General features: G+C 36.6%; 1 protein-coding gene across 1 annotated transcript in view; it reads right to left on the reverse strand.

Annotated features, from left to right (window-relative positions):
• Window positions 1-18,689, reverse strand: part of LOC129721484 (coatomer subunit beta') — a 242,767-nt gene extending 224,078 nt beyond the window's left edge. The window contains exon 1 of the mRNA XM_055674114.1: window positions 17,632-18,689. The gene's annotated coding sequence lies outside the window, so the exon portion shown is untranslated. The remainder of the gene's footprint in view (window positions 1-17,631) is intronic.
• Window positions 18,690-20,192: the final 1,503 nt, after the last annotated feature.

Here is a 20,192-nt window from a genome sequence, read left to right on the forward strand (position 1 = left end):
CCCCCCCTTGTCACAGCTTGTCACAAAACGATGATATCCCCCCTCCCCCATGAATGCTTCGTCATTTAAGTATGGGCCCTTATTTAATTTTGAACATTCACGATTACACATGTTTTCATTTCAAATATTTGAGGCTTTTAGGGTTTTATTAGTTACTGAAAAGAAACAGTTTCTTTGCTCACAAAAAAAGAAATAAATTCTTAAGTTCACACATAAAAGAAACAGTTTAAAAATTTTCAGTTGGAAGACGACCTTTTCTTGACAATAAATAAACAGGAGGACTTTCCAATATATTACAGGACATGTGAAAGGCATGGGAATTCTTAATCGATTCCTAACACTCCCAAAGATTGACTTTGCGATTTTTTTATAGTCATTTCAAATCCAAACATTACGTTCAAATTCATAAGTCAAATGGCTTTCAGATCAGAACATCCTCACCTTTGAAATTTCCTTCAAGTATCTTCGATTGTACTCAGGGGCGACTCGTCCATAGGTGCAACCTGTGCAATGCACATGGGGACGTCAGGCAAAAATTGAATCTAAAATCCAAATTCATGCTCTTATTTTCTTATTTTTTAGTTTTATTTTTAAATAGTAACAAAGGGAATTACTTGCTTTTATTCGCGGTTAAAATTGTAATTACTTCCCCAAACTCTGATTTTCAGAATTTCTAGTTGAACAGGTAGGTTCAACAGCCACGAGTCGCCCCTGATTGTACTACATTGGTTTTAAGATGATTTACGGCCAATCTTGTCCAATTACATGAGTTTGTTTGGTTCAGGCGTGAGAATGACGTTTTCAACTATTAACCGTAAATTATGTGCACTGATGTAAAACAGAGAATTGCTAGATGATCTAGAAGAGTTAGGGAACTCTTTTGGATAGTTGAATATTTCTTCTTAATTATTTATACAATCTATAGACTCATTCATACAATCTACTGATTTATCAGGAATTTTTTTCGAAATTATGGAATTCAAACCGTCGTCATGTTTGTTTTTCGCTGCAAAAATTTAATATTCACGTGACCGTGGTATAGGGTGTGGGACTACTTCCGCAGGGATTTTTTTCGTCATATAGGTATTTCTCATTAGAATGAAGCAAAAATTATGACGAAGAAAACCCCTGACGAACTAGTCCCACACCCTACATGGTTCTGAACGATATTTGGAAACGCATTTGTAATGAGTTCCTGAGTCATCGAACGATTGAAGTTATGCGGGAATAAAATAGATGAAAACCACATCTGGCACTTTGAGTTGAATTGAATCTACCTTGTCTTGAAACAAGGTAGAATTTGTTAGCTCCGTTGGATATTTGGTCACTTCTTCTTGATTATTCATCTACATCAACCAATGTCGTTCACAAACTTCTGAATAATTTTCCGGAATGAACTCCTATTTCGTCGAGATTACACGGTACAAATTTTTCGAAACCGAAACCAGTCCGATGAAAACTTTAACAAGTACTTCTCCATTGCCAATCGCTAACAATTGTTTCAAGAAAATCTCTGCAGTTGAATCGCGTTGCATTGCGATTTTGGGATTTCTGACTGCCGGTATATTGGTTCCCGAATGCTGGATCTGAGATGTCTAAGAGTTCAATTATATTTTGGTTCATAAATATTTAAAAGGCAGTGTTCATTCAACAAGTCCCCATGGTTCTGTGGTTAGCGATGTCGGTCGGCTAGCTCTCCTTCACGGTTGTGATATCGGGTTCGATTCCCGATCGAGTCGAGGATCTTTTCGAGCTGGAAATTTTCTCGACAGTGCTGACTGGGGCACGGTTTATCGTTGTACTTATCCTACACATGCAAAAATGTGCCAAAACAAATGTGCCATATCGATGACGAATTCTCTCAACTAATCTATTTTATCGAGACCGCTATTAGCCCCGAAGCTAAGCGTGCGATATTGTTTATATTGCTCATTCAACTTACCTGAGCCACTAAATTTTTTTTCTTCATACAGCGGATTAATCACAAATCGTTGACAACCGGATTTTTTTTCATTGTCGCTTCGGTAAAAAATAACCGATTAATCACGTTTTAGTAAAAAAAAAGTTCTAGCAGTAGTGAAGATTGTCAATTGATAAACAAATCCACTCCGACTGCCAACGCCTTCTAAGAACGCAATATGTCCTCTATCTCTACTACTGCTGCTGTTTGCAGTGGAAAATCAAATTTAAGAGTTTCCCCTTCAATATTTTACAATTTTTCTCGCCGTACAAAAGTGCTTTATGTTAAGACGAACACAACAAACAAAATTGTGTACAAATCGGACGATCTATTTCCAAGTTATGGAGTTTCGCACATTTCTGTCTCTCTCATTAATTTATATATTTAGATGTTATTATATTTACTAGGAAAAAATTTAGCCAACACTGATGCAAATCATTGATGATTGTGGAAAAAGGAAGTTTTAAGCACCGTCGCCGACAAGCTTTTTTTCTCAGTTAGTCAGAGGTTCACCTCAAGTTTTTAGTGTAATTACCTCAAAAAGTATACGTTTTATCTTAATTTAGTGTTTAAAATCGGACGAATCGAAGTGTAAAGTGCAATTGAGTAAAGTATTAGAGTGATCCATGGAGATTGGAATGCGGAGTAGGGTGTTAACAAATAGTGTTTTTTCCGCAAAATGTCGCTACCAAAATCAAAGAAGAAGAAGTTATAATGGCTCTAAATAAATGTGAAAAATTGTGCTTTGGATAGTGTTTTCGAGTGAAATCAACTGTAGAAACTATAGTGTGTGAAGTCAGGATTGTTTTTGCATTTATGGTTGATTGTTTATCTTGGTAACTAACTGGTACTAAGCCGATCTGTGGCAAACGAAGAGAAATCCAAATAATAATCATCATCGTCGAAGCCAGCCCCATTTTATAATTGCTTCCAGTTTCACCTTAAAGGTTTTTTTCCGGTTTTTCAAGCAGTTGCAGACATTTTTCAGAATCATCTGGCATCTCTGGTTGGTACATGGACGAACTGTCATTCAATTTCGAGCAGTTTAGGTTCTTGTTTTCAAAACCGAAGGTTAACGATATAATTTTTTTGAAAATTAAGTTTTTTCCAGAAACGCAGCTTTTTCAGTTAATATACACATACAAAGACCTGTACCTACTAGAAATTTCACAATAAAATTGTTTTGTTTTTGGTTTTTGTTCGATTTTGAACCATGTTTGTTTATATATCTTAGTTTTTTCGTCTTTCATGGTTAACAACCACCGAAAAAAGGTATTATGGTTCTGTATGTTGCCGAGAAGGATGGCCAGTATCGGTCAACTGGTTCCGGATATGTGACCGGAAAATATTCCGATAATAGCCATAATCAAAGCAGTGCTGCCAAAATCGAACACGACGAGTTTCTTACGTAGAACTACGTATCTCATGAAGTGCCGCTACATAGAGGTGCAAAGTGAAAATCTAAAATCGGAATAGGGGAAAATATCGCCAATTTCAAATGCTTATAAGTCCATTAGTTTTCAACGGATTTCCGTTTTTCTTGCGGCAATCGATCAATTTATAGTTTTCTGAATTTGAGCGGTTGCGTAGATCATTTTCCACATACAGAAAATTGTATTTTGATAATTCTAACTATTGTACTATTGAAAATTGTGAAGTCTTGTTGAAACGACCTCTGATTGGTCTCTTAATGCTTGCTTTCCCTAATACGGTAGACAGAATATTGTACCTAGTTAACCGGGAATGTACTTTTTGGGCTATATGAGAACCGGCTTTTGCTCAAACCAAACTCATTTTACTAGTGGATGGCCCAAGGAATAAACTGGTCGCCTAGAACGGTTCATTCAATTCGCAACGTTCAACGAGTTATAAATATACTGATTACAGGGTGAGGAAAAGTTATCCCTGTTAAATGTTTTAGTTTTAATTTTATTCTTTCAATATTAAACAACAACATATTTATACAAAATGTAGATACATTAGCATGGTTTGTAATCTTTACATCACGGACTTGAAATGTCCACTCTTGGCTTCAAAGCACGTCTTCAATCGTTTAGAAAAATTATCGACGATGGACGATAGCTCTTCCACAGATATGGCATCCCAGGCTTTGGTTAGACTAGCTTTCAAATGATCCAATGATTTGTGTGGTTTAGTACAGACTCTAGATTCAGGAATAGACCAAACGGAATAGTCACTTGGATTCAAATCAGGAGAGTTTGAAGACCATTCATCTTCAGTTAAATATCTCGGAAAAAGTCTGCTGCAAAGTTCCAGTGTTTTTTTTTTTCGCTCCATGCGATGGAGCCCAATCTTGTTGTAATGTTCATTTAGTTTTACCGAAATGTACACGTGCCCAAGGTGCCACTGTGTCGGTTAAAAGCTTTTGGTAAACAAATAGATTGATTTTACCCCCTTCTTAATGAATATTAAGGGGTTTTTACCGGTAGCCGTAATTCCCGCCCATCCATCACCGAAACTGGATGATATGATCGAGCTACGTTCATACCCTTAGAAGAGCCTTTAGGCCAAAGCTAACGGTCATTTTGGTGGTTATGAAATTGCTCTACAGTGAAAATTTTCTTATCAGTGAATAAAATTGTGCGATGGCGTCCATCGATAAATTCTTTTAACAGAATTTTCGATTTTCGGTACCGATTTTCTTTTATCCTGTCGTTTGGGTAATGATTTTTTGAAAATTTCGTACAAATTTCGAGTCAATTTTTAATGATTTTGCCATGTTTCGATTGCCATTGATCTTCTAGAATCACGGCTAATCCGGTGACGAATTATTATACGGTTCCCAAGGATCTTAGCGGTTCTTTTTCTGCATCTTCCTGAACGGTCCTTTGAATTTCCCAGCTCATTTTATCTTTTTATAGCGTCTCTAATGGTTTGTATAGTAATTTTACATACTAGCGATAATAACTGAACGCTTTCCTTGTTTACACAACTCGATCACCGCACTGCGTAATGAACTCGACTTTACTATGACACTTAATGCACACTGTTTCGAAGGAGATTTCGTCATTTTGTTTACACTTAGCCAAGGTAGAAAATTCCATAGGTAAGCTCATTTCAATATCTGTCAAATCTTAGTTATACACTGAAACAAAAAACACGGATAATTATTCCTCACCCTGTATACTCCCTGGTCTGGGATTTCATTTACGCGATGTCTTGGTTTATGTCCAGTCACAAGATCCTAACTTTAGGACTCCATCAGGACCCGTGGAATGCAATCCTATGTTCCAGTTCGCGATATTCTGGGTGGTCGAAACTTACTTTACATGCCTCTGTTATACGTATCTTGAAAAATATCAATATACAGATTTAATTTTGCTTCCTCTATCTCATACTTGTCAGCCAGGGCAAAGATCAATGATTGGTCATATGAAAACAACAGCAAATAACATCTGGTTTAAGATTTCAAAAAATCATGCTATCTTTAGCATTAAGTTAAGTTTTAGCTTTGAGCTTCAACTCATAGTCGATCGCTAGTATAAAAAAGTGGTCTTTAGAAAATAAGATAGTTTGTAAGACACATATATTTATTTGGCTCCGTTGAACAGTAGATTGTATTGTGCTGTATCAAATAAATTAATTGTAAATAAATCCCATAGAAAAACTAAAACAGGTAAGATCCCTGTAAATCGTCAAATTCCAAATTTACTTAGAACAGAATCAGATAGGTAGGGGAACTGCTCCATCATTCATCTCATTAAGCCGATATTCACGAAGAATGCACGGATTGAACAACAATTTTTCATGAAATCGTTGAACAAATAAACAAAATACGCTTACGTGCACTTATAGAATCGTTCAGTATTGTATATTTCGTAAACTTAGCTAGATTTATCCTGAATTTTGTAAAACAAACCATTTTGTACAACGCTCCCATATCCATCTCAAAACTTAAATCACTGCTCAATTTTTCATCTAACGACGTCCCCATATTCATCATACTGCAGTGCACTGTTAATCATGAATGAATCACATTATCATGAATGAACGTAGCCGCAGCCCGTCGTAGTAGGTTACCTAGATATTTGCTGTAGTTGTTTACGTGAAAATATGTTAACCTAGGTAACCACAGCAGTGCTGTCCATTTATGTCAATTATGTCGGAATAATTCAACATTTTCAGTATGATTTGTTCGTATTAACAGAAACCGATTTGGCAACTCTTGATATTCTTCAACGCAGTAAAAACAGATGAAAATACATACAGTTGAAATTTAGGAATTGCAGTAATTCTTCTCATATATTTCTGCTAATTTAAGCTTGTTTTTAGAAATCTGAGGTGAACATTTCAAAGATTAAAGTATTCTTAGTGTAGTGAGTGATTTTGTTTAGTGATTAAAATAAAAAGTGGTCCGCTAGTAATGAAAGAAACTTTGGTTGGTTGCTGAACGAGGCCCGTTGTAGCCGTATTGAACAATGCGAGGATCTTGCTTTCTGAGGTAGGTGATTGAAATAAATGAGTTTTCGAGTGCAGATGTCTGACTATTATATCAAATTTAGAGCTTTTAAGTGAGTTTTTGAGGATTCTACTCTATGAGAAATCTAAAGTGAACTAAGAAGAATCCATTCCATGGATGAGCAGATCGATTTAGTTAGAAAATATGCATTTTTTTCTGTTTTCAATTGTGTTTTCATGTTACAGATGAATATATGGGCTGAGATGAATAATGGAGCAGTTCCCCTACCTATCTCTCACGTTATTCCAAATATCAAACTGCTTTTCTACGAAAAAAGGATTCGAGAATAAAAACTGACATACCTAACAAACTCACCCAAGCAGGCTGAGGCTACTGTCGCTCCCAATGTGATTGCACACTTCCATTTGCCAGAAATTCTCATCAGGTAACCCACACTGTCGGTTAGCGCAATAGTAATGTGTGGCTAACCGCGGTTTCCGCTGAAAAATGGCCTGTCAGTGTCCAACCCGGATGTGTACTAAAACTGAACCCATCACTGATGTTTGTTGAAATACAGACTCCCCATGAAAAAAACTATAACTACTCTGCGTGGTTTATGATAAAATGAACCGCAGGCCTAGCAACCTGTTCATTTCCATGTTTCATGAAATAGAAAAGCTATTTTTACTGAAAAAAAAAACAACTGGAATTGAAAGGGTTAAACCAGAAATACGGCCATCGGTCTTTTCTAGCAGACTAAACTGAATAGAGTAGGACCTTCCAGTTCGAATGAATTGACTGCATCATACGAATATTTTGTGCATTCAGTTGTCCAATACCTGCCGTACGATGTGTGCATTTCTGTGATGAAGTGGCTACTACGATAATAAACTTCTCTTTGTAAACTATAACTAGGTAGGGTAAGGTACAATGATTAGACCTATTTCACCGCGTTTTCCATAACAACCAAATAGTTCGAGAAAATTCAAATTGCTTGTTGCTTTAACTAGTAAAATGTCGATATGAGACATTACGTGTAAGAATGGTATGATTTTTTTAATCCTCATGAATCATTTTTTGTTTCAATGCTCTGTTCTCAAATACAAATTATATAAAACTTTCTCAATTCCAATTATTAAATAAATTATGATATTCGGAATTCAACATGTTAACTTTTTGAAGACATTTTTACTCAGCTCAATATCATTTTTTAAGTGATAACTAATGCACTCTATTCGGAACAACCTAATAGCAGAATAGAATCATTGAAGTGATGAATGTACTGAGATATTACCTCCCAATGTTAGCGATCGTCGTATGATTGAAAATGATAACAAAACTAAAACAGATAAATTTTCGAGAATCGAATTATGAAACAACTTAATTTTAGGTCAACCTTGTGTTTCATGAATTTCATCTTTTTATAATTCTATCAAATGCCTGAACTGCCCATAAACTCATAAGAATCACACTGCCAAAAATGTACAACTGAGTAAAATGCAATAGACGCAGGTAAATCACTGCGTTTTTTCCTTCCTTTCGATTTAATCGAAAAACAAAATATTAAAACATGCAATCATCCGAGGTAAATATATATGACAGAATGCTGTTATGGGTAATAGGTTAATTGTTGTTCCGATTAATACACTTCAATTGGTCTTTTTAAGATAATTACTATTATTTTTCACTAGTTATTTTCAGCACTGAGCCTCTTTTGCGTTTATTTGTAACAAAATTTATATTTTTTCGTCATTTTAGCAACAAACATACTTTGTTCTTGTGATTTTCCGAGAGCACATGTAATGTGAAGAAGTTTCTGAGATTTATTTCAAAAGTGATGAAAATTGGTTTCAGTTTTTCTCAATTATATCTTGTTTGTATATTGACTTATTTTTTCCTGAATTGTACATAATTTTGGCGTTCTTGAAATTGGATTATTTTTCTTTAAACTGGGTCTAAATTTAATAAGTCGTCTAATTATATTATATTATTATCGTAATTATACCATAATTGGAAAAATGGGGCAGCATTAGAAAGATTTTTGGAATTTGAAACATGTTTACACAGCTTGTTCTTTTTAATGTTATGTTAAATGTGATTTTTTTTTTATTTTGATTTGATTACGTTAAATATATTAATTTTTGTATGAAAATTTAATAATTTTTGTTTGAGCTTTAGTTAGAACCACTACAAACTTTACATTACACTTTTAGTCTGCTACACTTTATAATTCTAGCACTTTCACTTATCACTTTCCACGATACGCAATACGTATTTCGACGCTTACTTAGCACCTTCAATAGTGCTTATCTGCCCATAATTCAAAAATTGGCTAATATGCCATAGGCATCAAATCGAAAAAAACGCATTTGAAAGTTTTTTGTCGGTACAACATATTTTGACTGTTCATGACAACTTTTTTATTGAGTATATCACCCTTCATATATGCTGGAACCTTGCCGTTGAGTTGAAACAGAGAAATCTGTAAAAAAATTCCATCCGCCACGTATTTTTAACACAGTAGCCGTTTTTTCAATTATAAACGAAAGGTCAGTTGACAAAATGGTGTGCAATTCGGCTAATATCCATACGATGTGAATTATATCGTACTCGTTGGTGATGAAAATGGTTTTAAATTTATTAAAACAACATGGAAGCACAAGTGAGGATGAATAGGACGACGAGACAATTGTTACGTGCAGCAATATGACAATATAACGAAAATATTATTATTCATGGTAATCTCACAATCCACTTACCTATTTTTTCTCATCAAATCCAAAATGAAATCTGAATCTTCTCTTTATTAATATTACTCCTAATCAAAGAGCTAAATATAATTTTTTTTAAATGTAAAGATTTATTACAGAAGGAAACAGTCACACGCTTTGGTCATTGGGTTTCGCAGTACAACAAAAAAATTCTTGTAGCATCAAATATTCTGCGCAAAAAAGTCAAATTTGATGCAAGGGCCTCACGATCGCTCACCTGTCGCCAGTAACCACCAAGCTACAACACACTTTCAAAAGTTAGAAGAATCACAGTTCAGTAATACAGTGAAACCTCCAGGAGTCGATATCGAAGGGACCATCGACTCAAGGAAATATCGACTCAAAGAATATATTTTTGAAGACGTCAATTATTCATATAATACATTGCATAGAGCTGTGTACACTATTTTTTGTCATTTTAAACTCAAGATATTATTCAATTTTAGTAGCAACAGGTGTCTAGAGTAAATACATGTTGCTTCGTGAATCGATCCGGACCGATTGTTTCCGATATAGCTGCGCATTTGTTTGATATTGATAGAGATTTTATTCTATGATATTGATTGATCATTTAAAATCACAATTCTGAAAAAATAATTCAAAAATGTCAATGTGTAAAATATAATATTCTAAAAAATGACATGTTTTATTGAAATTCTGTAATCGACAATGTTATAGATAGTTGAATTGCAGAAAAAATATACCATGTAAAAGTAACTTTTCCTTTGATAGCAAAAATTGAAAATAAGTATAAGAAGTGGGGGTATATATATATGTCCGTTGATTTTTTATACTATAAATCTAACATTTTTTGATAGCAAGTGTCAAAATTTGCAAACGTTAAAATGAGAAAAATAGAAGTTGTGAGCATCTGATAATAATTCTTTACTAAAGAGGCTTTTAGGTGATTTGCCTCTGCTATTAAATAATTTCTTGCTGGATCATGTTGAAGCAAGATTTTTTGCTAACTGTAGAGCTTCCAGTATTATTGCCCTAGAGATTGTTGTTTCGTCTAGTTCCACTAACAAAAATCATCAAAATCCGATCTAGCCTATCACATATTAACAAGTCAGCACATTATTCCTTCATTTCTCAGTTTTCTTCATCTTCTGCGGGAATCGAGATTCCATTCACTCTCTCACGTCAGAAGAACTTGAAATTTGGAAACAACATCGGCTCATAGAAACCAAACAACTAGCATAGTTACCACACGGGACCATCGAGTGAAGGAGGCATCGAGTAATAGAAATATCGACTACTGGGAGTGAGTTTGTATGGGAAATCCAAGGGACTGAAAATATCATCGAGTATAGGAAAATATCGACTCCTAGAACATCGACTCATGGAGGTTTGACTGTAATTTTTTTTTTATTCTCGCTTATTTTCCGTCGGTCTATTTCCGCCACTGTTGTGGCCAATCACCGACGCCCAGGGAGGCGACTCCACACCCAGGACCCTAACTCACGACCCGTTTATTAACGGACCGGCGCCAACGGCTTTACTTCCTCATGCGATGGAAGGCGTGATCCCAGAGATTTTTCGCCTCAGAAAATCTCCCGGTGTCGGCTAGGATTGAATCTAGACCAGTTGAGTTGGTTGTGAGTGGATCACGCCACCTCACAACCATCGACACCTATGTCGGCGGTGGGATTCGAACCCAGGCGTCGAGCGTGGTTGGCGGAGACGTTACCAACCACACTAGGCCCCCGTTACATTCAGTTCAGTAATAATACACTGGTTCGTGAACATGCCACAGGTTCATATTGGAAAATTCTTAATTATTTTGGATATTAACCAAAATTGTTCCACGTTTGCTGGCTTCCCAAATGCATTTTTTGACAATCGGCTTCCGTAGGGACCTTGTTTAGGGTGTGTACCATCACAAGAAACTGTTTTCTCGATTTTGGTAAAAATGGCATATTAGCCAATTTTTGAATTATGGGCAGTTATGTCGTTTTCGTTTTTGCGGTGTAGCTACACCGCGGACTACACTTTGTTCTATATTTTTTTTTTTTTTTTTCATTTTGCGGACTATGCCGGACAGTCCGCGAAAGAAACAGAGTGCAGTTTTGCAGACATCAACACATTCACACGTATGTGTCAAAATAAAAAAAAAAAACATGTGTCAAAATCGGTTTGCTTCGATTATCGTTCTTCGCGTGTCAAACATCAGGTTGGATTTTATTTTTTCCAAAACATTTGCGAAATGGAGGAGATTTTTTTTTTTTTTTTTTTTTAATTTTAAGCAAAGTGTGAGCGGGGGCCTAGTGTGGTTGGTAACGTCTCCGCCAACCACGCTCGACGCCTGGGTTCGAATCCCACTGCCGACATAGGTGTCGATGGTTGTGAGGTGGCGTGATCCACTCACAACCAACCCAACTGATCTAGATTCAATCCTAGCCGACACCGGGAGATTTTCTGAGGCGAAAAATCTCTGGGATCACGCCTTCCATCGCATGAGGAAGTAAAGCCGTTGGCGCCGGTCCGTTAATAAACGGGTCGTGAGTTAGGGTCCTGGGTGTGGAGTCGCCTCCCTGGGCGTCGGTGATTGGCCACAACAGTGGCGGAACTAGACCGACGGAAAATAAGCGAGAATAAAAAAAAACTGCAAAGTGTAGTCCGGGACGGTATAGTCCTGCCATAAAAGCGAATTCGACATTAGATTAACTGTGGAGAAAATAGCGAAACCCGTAAACATTTGTATCTAACTAGGTAAACTAACTTCAGTTAGGTAGCGGAACGTGCGACCTGACATTGAAAAAGCCATGAGAAGTGATTAGCCTGAACGCTGTTATGATGTTGAAGGCACAAATGGCCGACTTCGACCCACCACATTGAATGTTCAAAAGCACAAGGCTCGGATAGTTAATGCGTTCCCTGTGAAACACTACGAAATCGGCCATTTGTGACTTCAACACCGTTTTCCCTTAAGTAGAGTAACTAGGTTTTGTTTGAAAAATTGTAAACTTTCTGTAGCATCTAGTTTCCAAGGGTATGTAACGGATCGGACTAGACTAATATTGACGGTAGTCATAGCGTGATCTACATGAAAAATATGTTCGGCCATTTTGGCTATCTGAAATCTATTTTTCCGAGTTTTTTAGCCTTTCTGTGCTCTGAAATATGTTCCTTAAACCGGATGGCTGAATTTCTTTTGGTTTGGCCATTATAAACCTAATCACAATGAGGACATGCAACTTTATAAACACCTACTCTATGTAATTTGTCAATAGTGTCTTTAATAGAACCCAATGTTGTTTTAATTTGGTTATTTTCACTACTGTAGATAAAATCTATACCAAATTTCCTGAATTTTTTACAAATTTGATGTGTAAAACTGACATCGTATTCAGCAACTATTCTTTTCCGATCTTCTCTTAGTTAGGTGTGAGTGTTGTGTAAGATTTCCTGTGTTGGATTCGTTTCCTTCTATCACATATAGTTTAGATGGTTCTTCTATTATATCCATTCTGCTCACCAACTTTAAAATATATTCCATTTCATTTTTCTTTCCTTCATTACTAAGAGGCAAAGATTCCATATGATGAATCATATGATGAATCATACGGCAAAAAGCTGCAATTTTATGTTGGAAGGAGTTGTTAGAAGTGCTAGGTATTACCCGTGTTGTATGGGAGGGGTTTCCTAAAGATTTCGGATTCTAAGTGATTGGAGTTTTTAACAACGACCACATGCAAAAAAATAAACCTGTTGTTTTGATCAATTTCCAAAGTAAACCGGATGTTTTTGTGAATACCATTCAAGAGTTCTAAAAAATCTAAAGTCCCCCTGTTTTGAAATGCAAAAAAAAATCATCCACATACCTCTATCAACGATCTGGTAAAGAGTCGTCTTCTTTTAGTTTATTTTCCAAATGTTCCATAAGAAGCTCACATGGGAAAGGTGAAAGAGTGTTCCCCATCGGTGTCCAATTCGTTTGTTTGTAAAATTTCCCACGAAATGAAAAATAACTATATCGTCAGTATTGATATCCCCCGAGGATTTTAAATTTCAACAGATCGACTAGGAAATTTGTTCAGCATTGATTGAAATACCTTAACCATTTTGTCAATTTTTCCGTTGGTGCCCCTACAGCAGACTCGATCTCTCTCATTTCATGACCAGGTTTTTGAAAGGCCCTTTATTCTAGGAAGCGAAGGGTTTGAAATACGAAGCCTTTTAGAGCATCGCAAAAAATAGGTGGACATTCTTTGATAGTTTTTTCAAAAATTTTCACCATGTATGTCGGCAAGAAGCTTGACTCTCTGTTGCCTATATGGGACATTGTTAATTTTTTCCTTAATGTTCGTCGTGATCATTTTTGTTCATAATCATAACTTTCATCCCCTTGTCAGCTTTTCAACAGAAGACAGGTTTATTGCGTCATTTTTCAATCGTCTGTAAATCTATGTGATTATTTACATGACGTGAAACTTTTTTTAAAATTTCTAAGAAGGATGTACTTCACTAATTTATGCGGTTGAAAAATTACAGCTTTACATCCCACTTTCAATGTCATAAATTTTATTTTCATTGTTAGGCTGATACAAATTTCTAACTCTTTTAACCCTTTATAAGGCAGTGGCAATTATATTGCCACCAACAACTTTCGTTTTTTTCTGCTTGATAATTACGAACTATGATCAGTGATCAGAAATAAACAATAAAAATTAATGACATTTTTTTCGCCTCGGTCCGTTAAAGGGTTAATGTCCAAGGTTATTAAAGTTAGCCAAGGGGAGGGCGAACAAAAAATAACGCCGAGGCGTAAAAAAGGAATATCTTTGATAAAAGTTTGTATACAAGTTACGACGTTTGTAACTTGCACTTAAATAAATGTTGAAAAATAAACTTTTTTATTATTATAAATCATTTATCTTGCCTTTTGATGACAATCTCGCTGTCACTGGACTTGTTTGTAGCTAAATTTCTGTCTGTAAATTGTCGAAGAACCAATAGTATTAATAAATCAGCTTGAACTTTTTTGGGAGGGTGACATAAAATGAAAATGAAATTTGTAACGGCCTTAATCGATGTAATAAATAATGTTTGTTCGTGAAAACCAAAATGATCAAAAAATGAATAAAATAAATTCAACTATCATTATCTTAGGGCAATATGCCCATCTTAAAAAGAATCTGGCATTGAGTGCGCGTTAATCCAAAATGTAATTCAAGAAACACCTTAGATTGAAGTTGAAACAGTTTTTTTGCTCGTCCTGAAGCGAGATCGAGATCGTGAAATTTGAAAAAGGTCATGTCCTTATTTTGTAGTAGCCTATCCCTAAGTTTAACTCTCTAAATTAACCTTTTTATCGAAATCACTCTTTAAAAAATGTCACTATTTTTGAGTCAAAAAAAATGTACGCCTGGTTTTTAACACTGGGAGTTTTGGCTCATAATTTGGTAAAAATCACAAAGTATAATACTAGGAATCGACTAAGCATATCATTTAGAGAATTGTGATTAAATAAGTTGTATCTAGTAGATCTTTTGGCTTGCTTCCGATTAGATTGTGTATGGAGAGGTCCCGTTGCATAGGGTGTAGAAAGTCCCGTTGCATAACAACTGAGAACTGGCAGTACATCTCGGAGTCGTTTCTCATTCGGTAAGCCCAGCCTAAAAATAGTATTAGAATTTTATAAATTCTATTGTTATTTTCAGACCTTCAATATCCAGTGGCGTTGCCTGTGATCAAATGGCATATAATTTTATAAAAAAAATACAAGGGGGAAAGTGCCAAAAATCATTAGAAATGGATGGCCATCATTGCTTTATGGATGGCCTCAAATAAAAAAATAATGCCAGAACCTTGTTCAGAACCCCAAAAATTATGTGAATATCATGTTTTTGTCGCATTTATCGCTTCACTATCAGTCGTGTTGGTTGTCCTTTTTGTTGATTGCGTTTTTTTTTTTCATTGTTTGTCCAAGATTTTCAACTATCAACCACCCCGCATATCAAAAGTATTGAAACACGCGACGGAAGGATCCTATAGGCTTTGCTTTTAGTGACCTGGATCTTTGATCAGTGGCTTAGGATCTTGAAACGGTTCATCTCGTTGGGGTCCTTTGAGTGCCGAGAAGTTGCTACTTCAAAAAAAATTTGTGAGTAAAACTTTATCATGATTTCTTTATGTTTAACTTCTACGGTTTACTGTTTTGTTGAAAATGTTAATAGATAAATAATTAAATAGGTAGTTAACAAGCATCGAAATCATTGAATTGTGTGTTTATTACTTATTTTGCAAAAGATACAGTTAAATGCTACTAATTTCGTTTTGCTGGAAGAACGATAATTTTTTTTTCGCTGGATCGATTGCCTCTTAAGGTATAGAAACACTTTGTCCGAAAAGAACTGTGCATAGGAAGTACTAGGAAATTCCTCATCTTTCTTAATACTATTTAAGATTTAAGGAATTCTTAAATCTGAATATCAAATTTAAATAGTATTAAGAGAATTGCTCCACAACTCTCGATGCTTTTTTCACAATTCATGAGAAGATTGATTTGAGATCTTAGATTTCTGTATTACAGTCAAACGCACGAATCTATAATGTTTCCATTCGCAGAATGCATTTCACAAAAACCGTTTTTTCATTAGTTTAATTTTGCTTATGACGAAACATATTAAATTCGTCTCAACGTTGCGGGTGTTTTAGTTACAGTGTTCAAATCATTCATTTCTGTAAACAAAAGTAATATCATATTATTTTCGTTCAACCAGCGCCAAAATTTTAAAAATCGGTAATCCATCAACTGCGAATTACCGTTACTTATTATCGAATTAGCGGAATCATCTTCCAACGATTAAAAGACCAATTAGAATCACGCTGGATTGGATTTCTAAATGAAGGATGCGTACCGCAAAATCAATTGTTGAGAGTTTCTTGTAATAACTGCTGAACACTTTGGAAAAAGGCTGAACACTGTTCTTAATATTTTACACTTAGCATTACACTGGTCGACGAAAGCGAAAAACATTGTCTAAAGCTCAAACTAGGAAAAAATTAAAGTTTATAGCTCTCTAATGGTTTCTGTGAAATTTGGTGCCCCTATCTAAGTGGGAAGTGCGTAAACTGTTCAGAGACTTAGATAAAGTTTTCTCGTAAGCAAACGTAGAAGCGACAAACCTGGCGAGTAATTGCTCTGCGGCCTTCTGATGCACTCTCGAGTTTGCTAGAGGCATTGCTTTGACCAATATTATCAAAAAATAAAATGTTTTCCACCTGATACACAAGATTAAAGTCAGCGGAAACACCAAAATTTGATTTTTGAAATTTACTCGGCACTTTGAATAAATTATTCGTAATAAAAAACGATTGTTTGGGAAATTGCGTATTACATATATATTTTAACCCTGTCTCACCGCCAAAAGCAGTTTTCAGCAATTTAAATTCTAACTTTTCCATCTTTTAAGCCGAGTTTTTAGTTGATTTTGAATTATCTTTTTGCTCTTCTAAACCTTCTATATTGGCGATATATGAGCTTTAATTTGCAACATTTTTCAGTGTTACAGTTCAACTTCAATGTTACTTTTTGCCATTTTCGGTGATTTTTAATTCTTATTCAGGCATTCAATTTTTAAGATGAAGTTTTTGAGCAATTGATGCCAAATAAGAATAGATTTTCGCTATTTAGTGCTAGTGTTTTTAAGCGAAATATAATATTATGTTTTTGCCATTTTTGAACATCAAAATGGAGTTTTATAAATTTTGAGCCTAATTAGCAAAAACCCTATCCATCTTAATTAACAATTATGCAAAAATTTCTTAAAAAATGCAATAAATTTTGTATACACACAAATTGAATCGTGAGTTTTAAAATATTTATAAGTTTGGTTTCCATCAACTTCGAATTATAAACAAAGTCAAAAATAAGCAAAGAGAGTTCTGTACACACCAATTCCAGAGAAAGCAATTGAACAATATCTACTTTGAGATGAATAAAGGTTGGCTGAACACCGATTGTACTGGAAGCAAATCAAAAAGAATCTGTGGCTATGGCTAATCAAAGTCTAGCTGAGTGATAATTGCAGAACCCGTTGTTCAGGCGAATCACATAATGCAACATTTGTAAGAACCAAAAAATCTTATCAAGTGGCATAAAAAAAAGAAAAATAAAAACAAACTAAGACACTCGGTATCGAAACTGGTACAGAGCCCTGTAGCGAGCCCCATTTAGTACACGAAGGATGGACAAGAGAGACCAGCACGGACGGACGGTACCGAAAATCGAGAAAAAAAAATACCTAAAAGAATTCCGTCTGACGGTGGCAACAGCAGCAACAGCGACGGCTTTCGAATTAGCCGACTGGAAAAATGTAAACAGAACCAACCGAACCAACTTTTCTGGTCCTGCAAAACTGCAAGGCCATCAGTTCCACTCCAGCTCCAGTCGGGTTTTCCGAAACTGGGCCTGCTGTTGCTGACCAGCACGAATGAGTGAAACAGTGAAAATTTTGAAATTCGAGAGTACTTACCACCGGCCTGTTGATGTTGAGCTCGGGGGCGCGCAAAGATGACGATGACTTTGACTGATTTCTTCAGCACCCAATTTTTTTTGTTCTGTCCGTTGCGATATTTTTTCACAATCCGTCACTTGACACCGCAAAGTTTGCTAACCGAGTTCAAATTTTCGGGGTCACTGATTATCAAATCACTCGGAATAAATGCACTTACTGAGTCACGAGTATGTACCTTGCTGAGGTCGAGATTTTTTTTCTTCGTAATTGTAAAGATCAATCCGGCAGTAGAGATCGAGCAGAAAACTGTTGATTGTGAACCCGATAGTACGCGTGACTCCGAAACTGTCTTTTTTTCAACTCGGCTCTGCTGCAACGTGTTTCGACACACACCGAAAGAAAACGAAGGATGAAATTAAATTATTTGAACCATAATCAACGAGCTGATACTAATCGAATCAAGCCCCTGAACTTGGAAACCGGTAGTAGCGGAACAACGGCACACTGACGACGACGACGACGACGTCCTGGAGTAACCACGAGAGCAAATCGAATAAATCTTTCTACTCTACTGCACTGGGGAAACCCCTGGCTGGCTGGTTGGCTGGCTGGCTGGATGACTGCCTGGCTGGCTGACTGAATGAATAATCAATTCTCCGGTGCGCCTCGGAAGCTGCGACTTACTGCGGACCAGCTGGTTGCCGTGTTTGCCTTTTTGCCGCCTGGTTGGTTCTGATGAACGCACCACAACACGATGGCTCAGCGGACCTACACCGGAGCAGAACGGCACGGAGCGAAAGCTTCGTGATTTCCTACGCCAGCAGGACACTTCCGACCAACACCGACAATCTCGGAGTTGCGTCCTTCCGTCGTCTCTTCCTCGCTAGCTTGCCCACGGCTCGGCCAGGTGGCACAGGGAGGAACAACGCTGACAACAGGCAAATCCGGATGGGTCCAAAAGGCCGTCGCACAGAACTCTTCACAGAAAACAGAGAGCCGGGGAATTTACACTCCGTTTGGCACCGAGGAACGATAAATACAGAAACACATGTACCGATGTGCAGTCATCCGCAGTCGAAAAGGGAACTATTCATCTGTGCTTTTTGTTTTGATTTGACTTGAGAGTTGAGCGGCGATGTTGTTGTTGTTGCTTTCGCTCTGCCCCGCCATCCGACGTGCACACGAAGGGGGGTTCCTTTTGGCGCGGCCTGGCCTCCTTTATGTATTCACTCTCCCGGTACACATATCTAGATATGTATGCTGCGCAAATGATCGAAAAATATTATGCATACCTCCGGTCGTTTCCTTGAAGCGAGCGCACATGGATACATGCTGCTGTTATATAGACCACAACCACAATCAACAGTGCAAATACAGACTACTTCAATGATTGCAAGGGTGATGATGATGATGATGACGACGATAGGAGACAGTGATTCCATCCCCTTGTGACTACTTGTGATGGATGCGTTTGTGGTTGTAAGTGAGGGAGTACCGGTGTGTGCTTTACAACATATCTAACAAAACACTTACCCAGCGCCCACCACCCCTTTTTTTCTCTGTTGAAAAACACCCACACTGTTACATCTGTTGCAACACAGCAGACAACAGGAGAAGAATCATCGCATCGGTCAGCTCGCCAGTGCAAGCAGTCATCCTGGTCCGATCAGTCCCGCGTATCCCGTCGTCGCGACTATTGGCGGTCTCGTTCTGACGTGCTACCTTGCGGAACGGAACGAAGATCGTGGCCAGGAGCAGGAGAATATAGGTGACATCATTGCTGCTGAGGATCGCCCACCGTCGCTCGTTGATCTCTCGCTGGAGATGAACATTGTCGAGTGCCAATCAGTTGGTGTTGAAAAAAGCTCCGACGGTGTTTTGTGTACCGCTACGTTTGGAATAGTTTTTTTTCTAGCAGCATTTTGCATTGAACGTTAGAACCTGGATGATAATTTTTAAGCAGTGCTTTGCTTTGTGTGTTACTGAAGTCCATCTGAAGCAAAATTAACGTTCTAACAAATATATAAAGGTTCTTTTCAAGATTTAAAAAAATGGAAGAGTAATTATTATACCAAATATCACAACTCGTTTTATCGCAGCTTAGTCTACTCTATGATAAAGTGTTTTGTTGGAAATAAGATCTTGGACCAATCTGGACTTATTGCTTAGCTTTTATTCCGCTTTAAATAAGAACCAGAGTTTTCTTACGTTTCTACTGTGAATGTTACGTTTCTACAGTAAATGTCGAATTAACACTCAATATGAGAATATCACAAATTTTCTTAACAAGCAATTGCGAATGATTGTGATAATGTTATAATATACTAGGAAAGTGTACTGAATAAAAAATAGTAAATAAAGTTAAGTGGAAATCCATTAAAGTGGCAGTGTAATAATTTTGAGAAATTGTACCGTTTATTTCGGTCATAAATATGTAACATGTGAATGATAATGAATACCTCCGGAGGACGGCCACTCAGTGGAATTTTAACATTAATTCTGATTTGATTGTGTTTGTACATTTTTAATCGAAAATCGTTTAGGGATAACTTCTGTCCTCAAACGAGTAACAGTATAAA

Source organism: Wyeomyia smithii, chromosome 2 (genome assembly GCF_029784165.1).
Source record: "Wyeomyia smithii strain HCP4-BCI-WySm-NY-G18 chromosome 2, ASM2978416v1, whole genome shotgun sequence".
Taxonomy (NCBI): Eukaryota; Metazoa; Arthropoda; class Insecta; order Diptera; family Culicidae; genus Wyeomyia; species Wyeomyia smithii.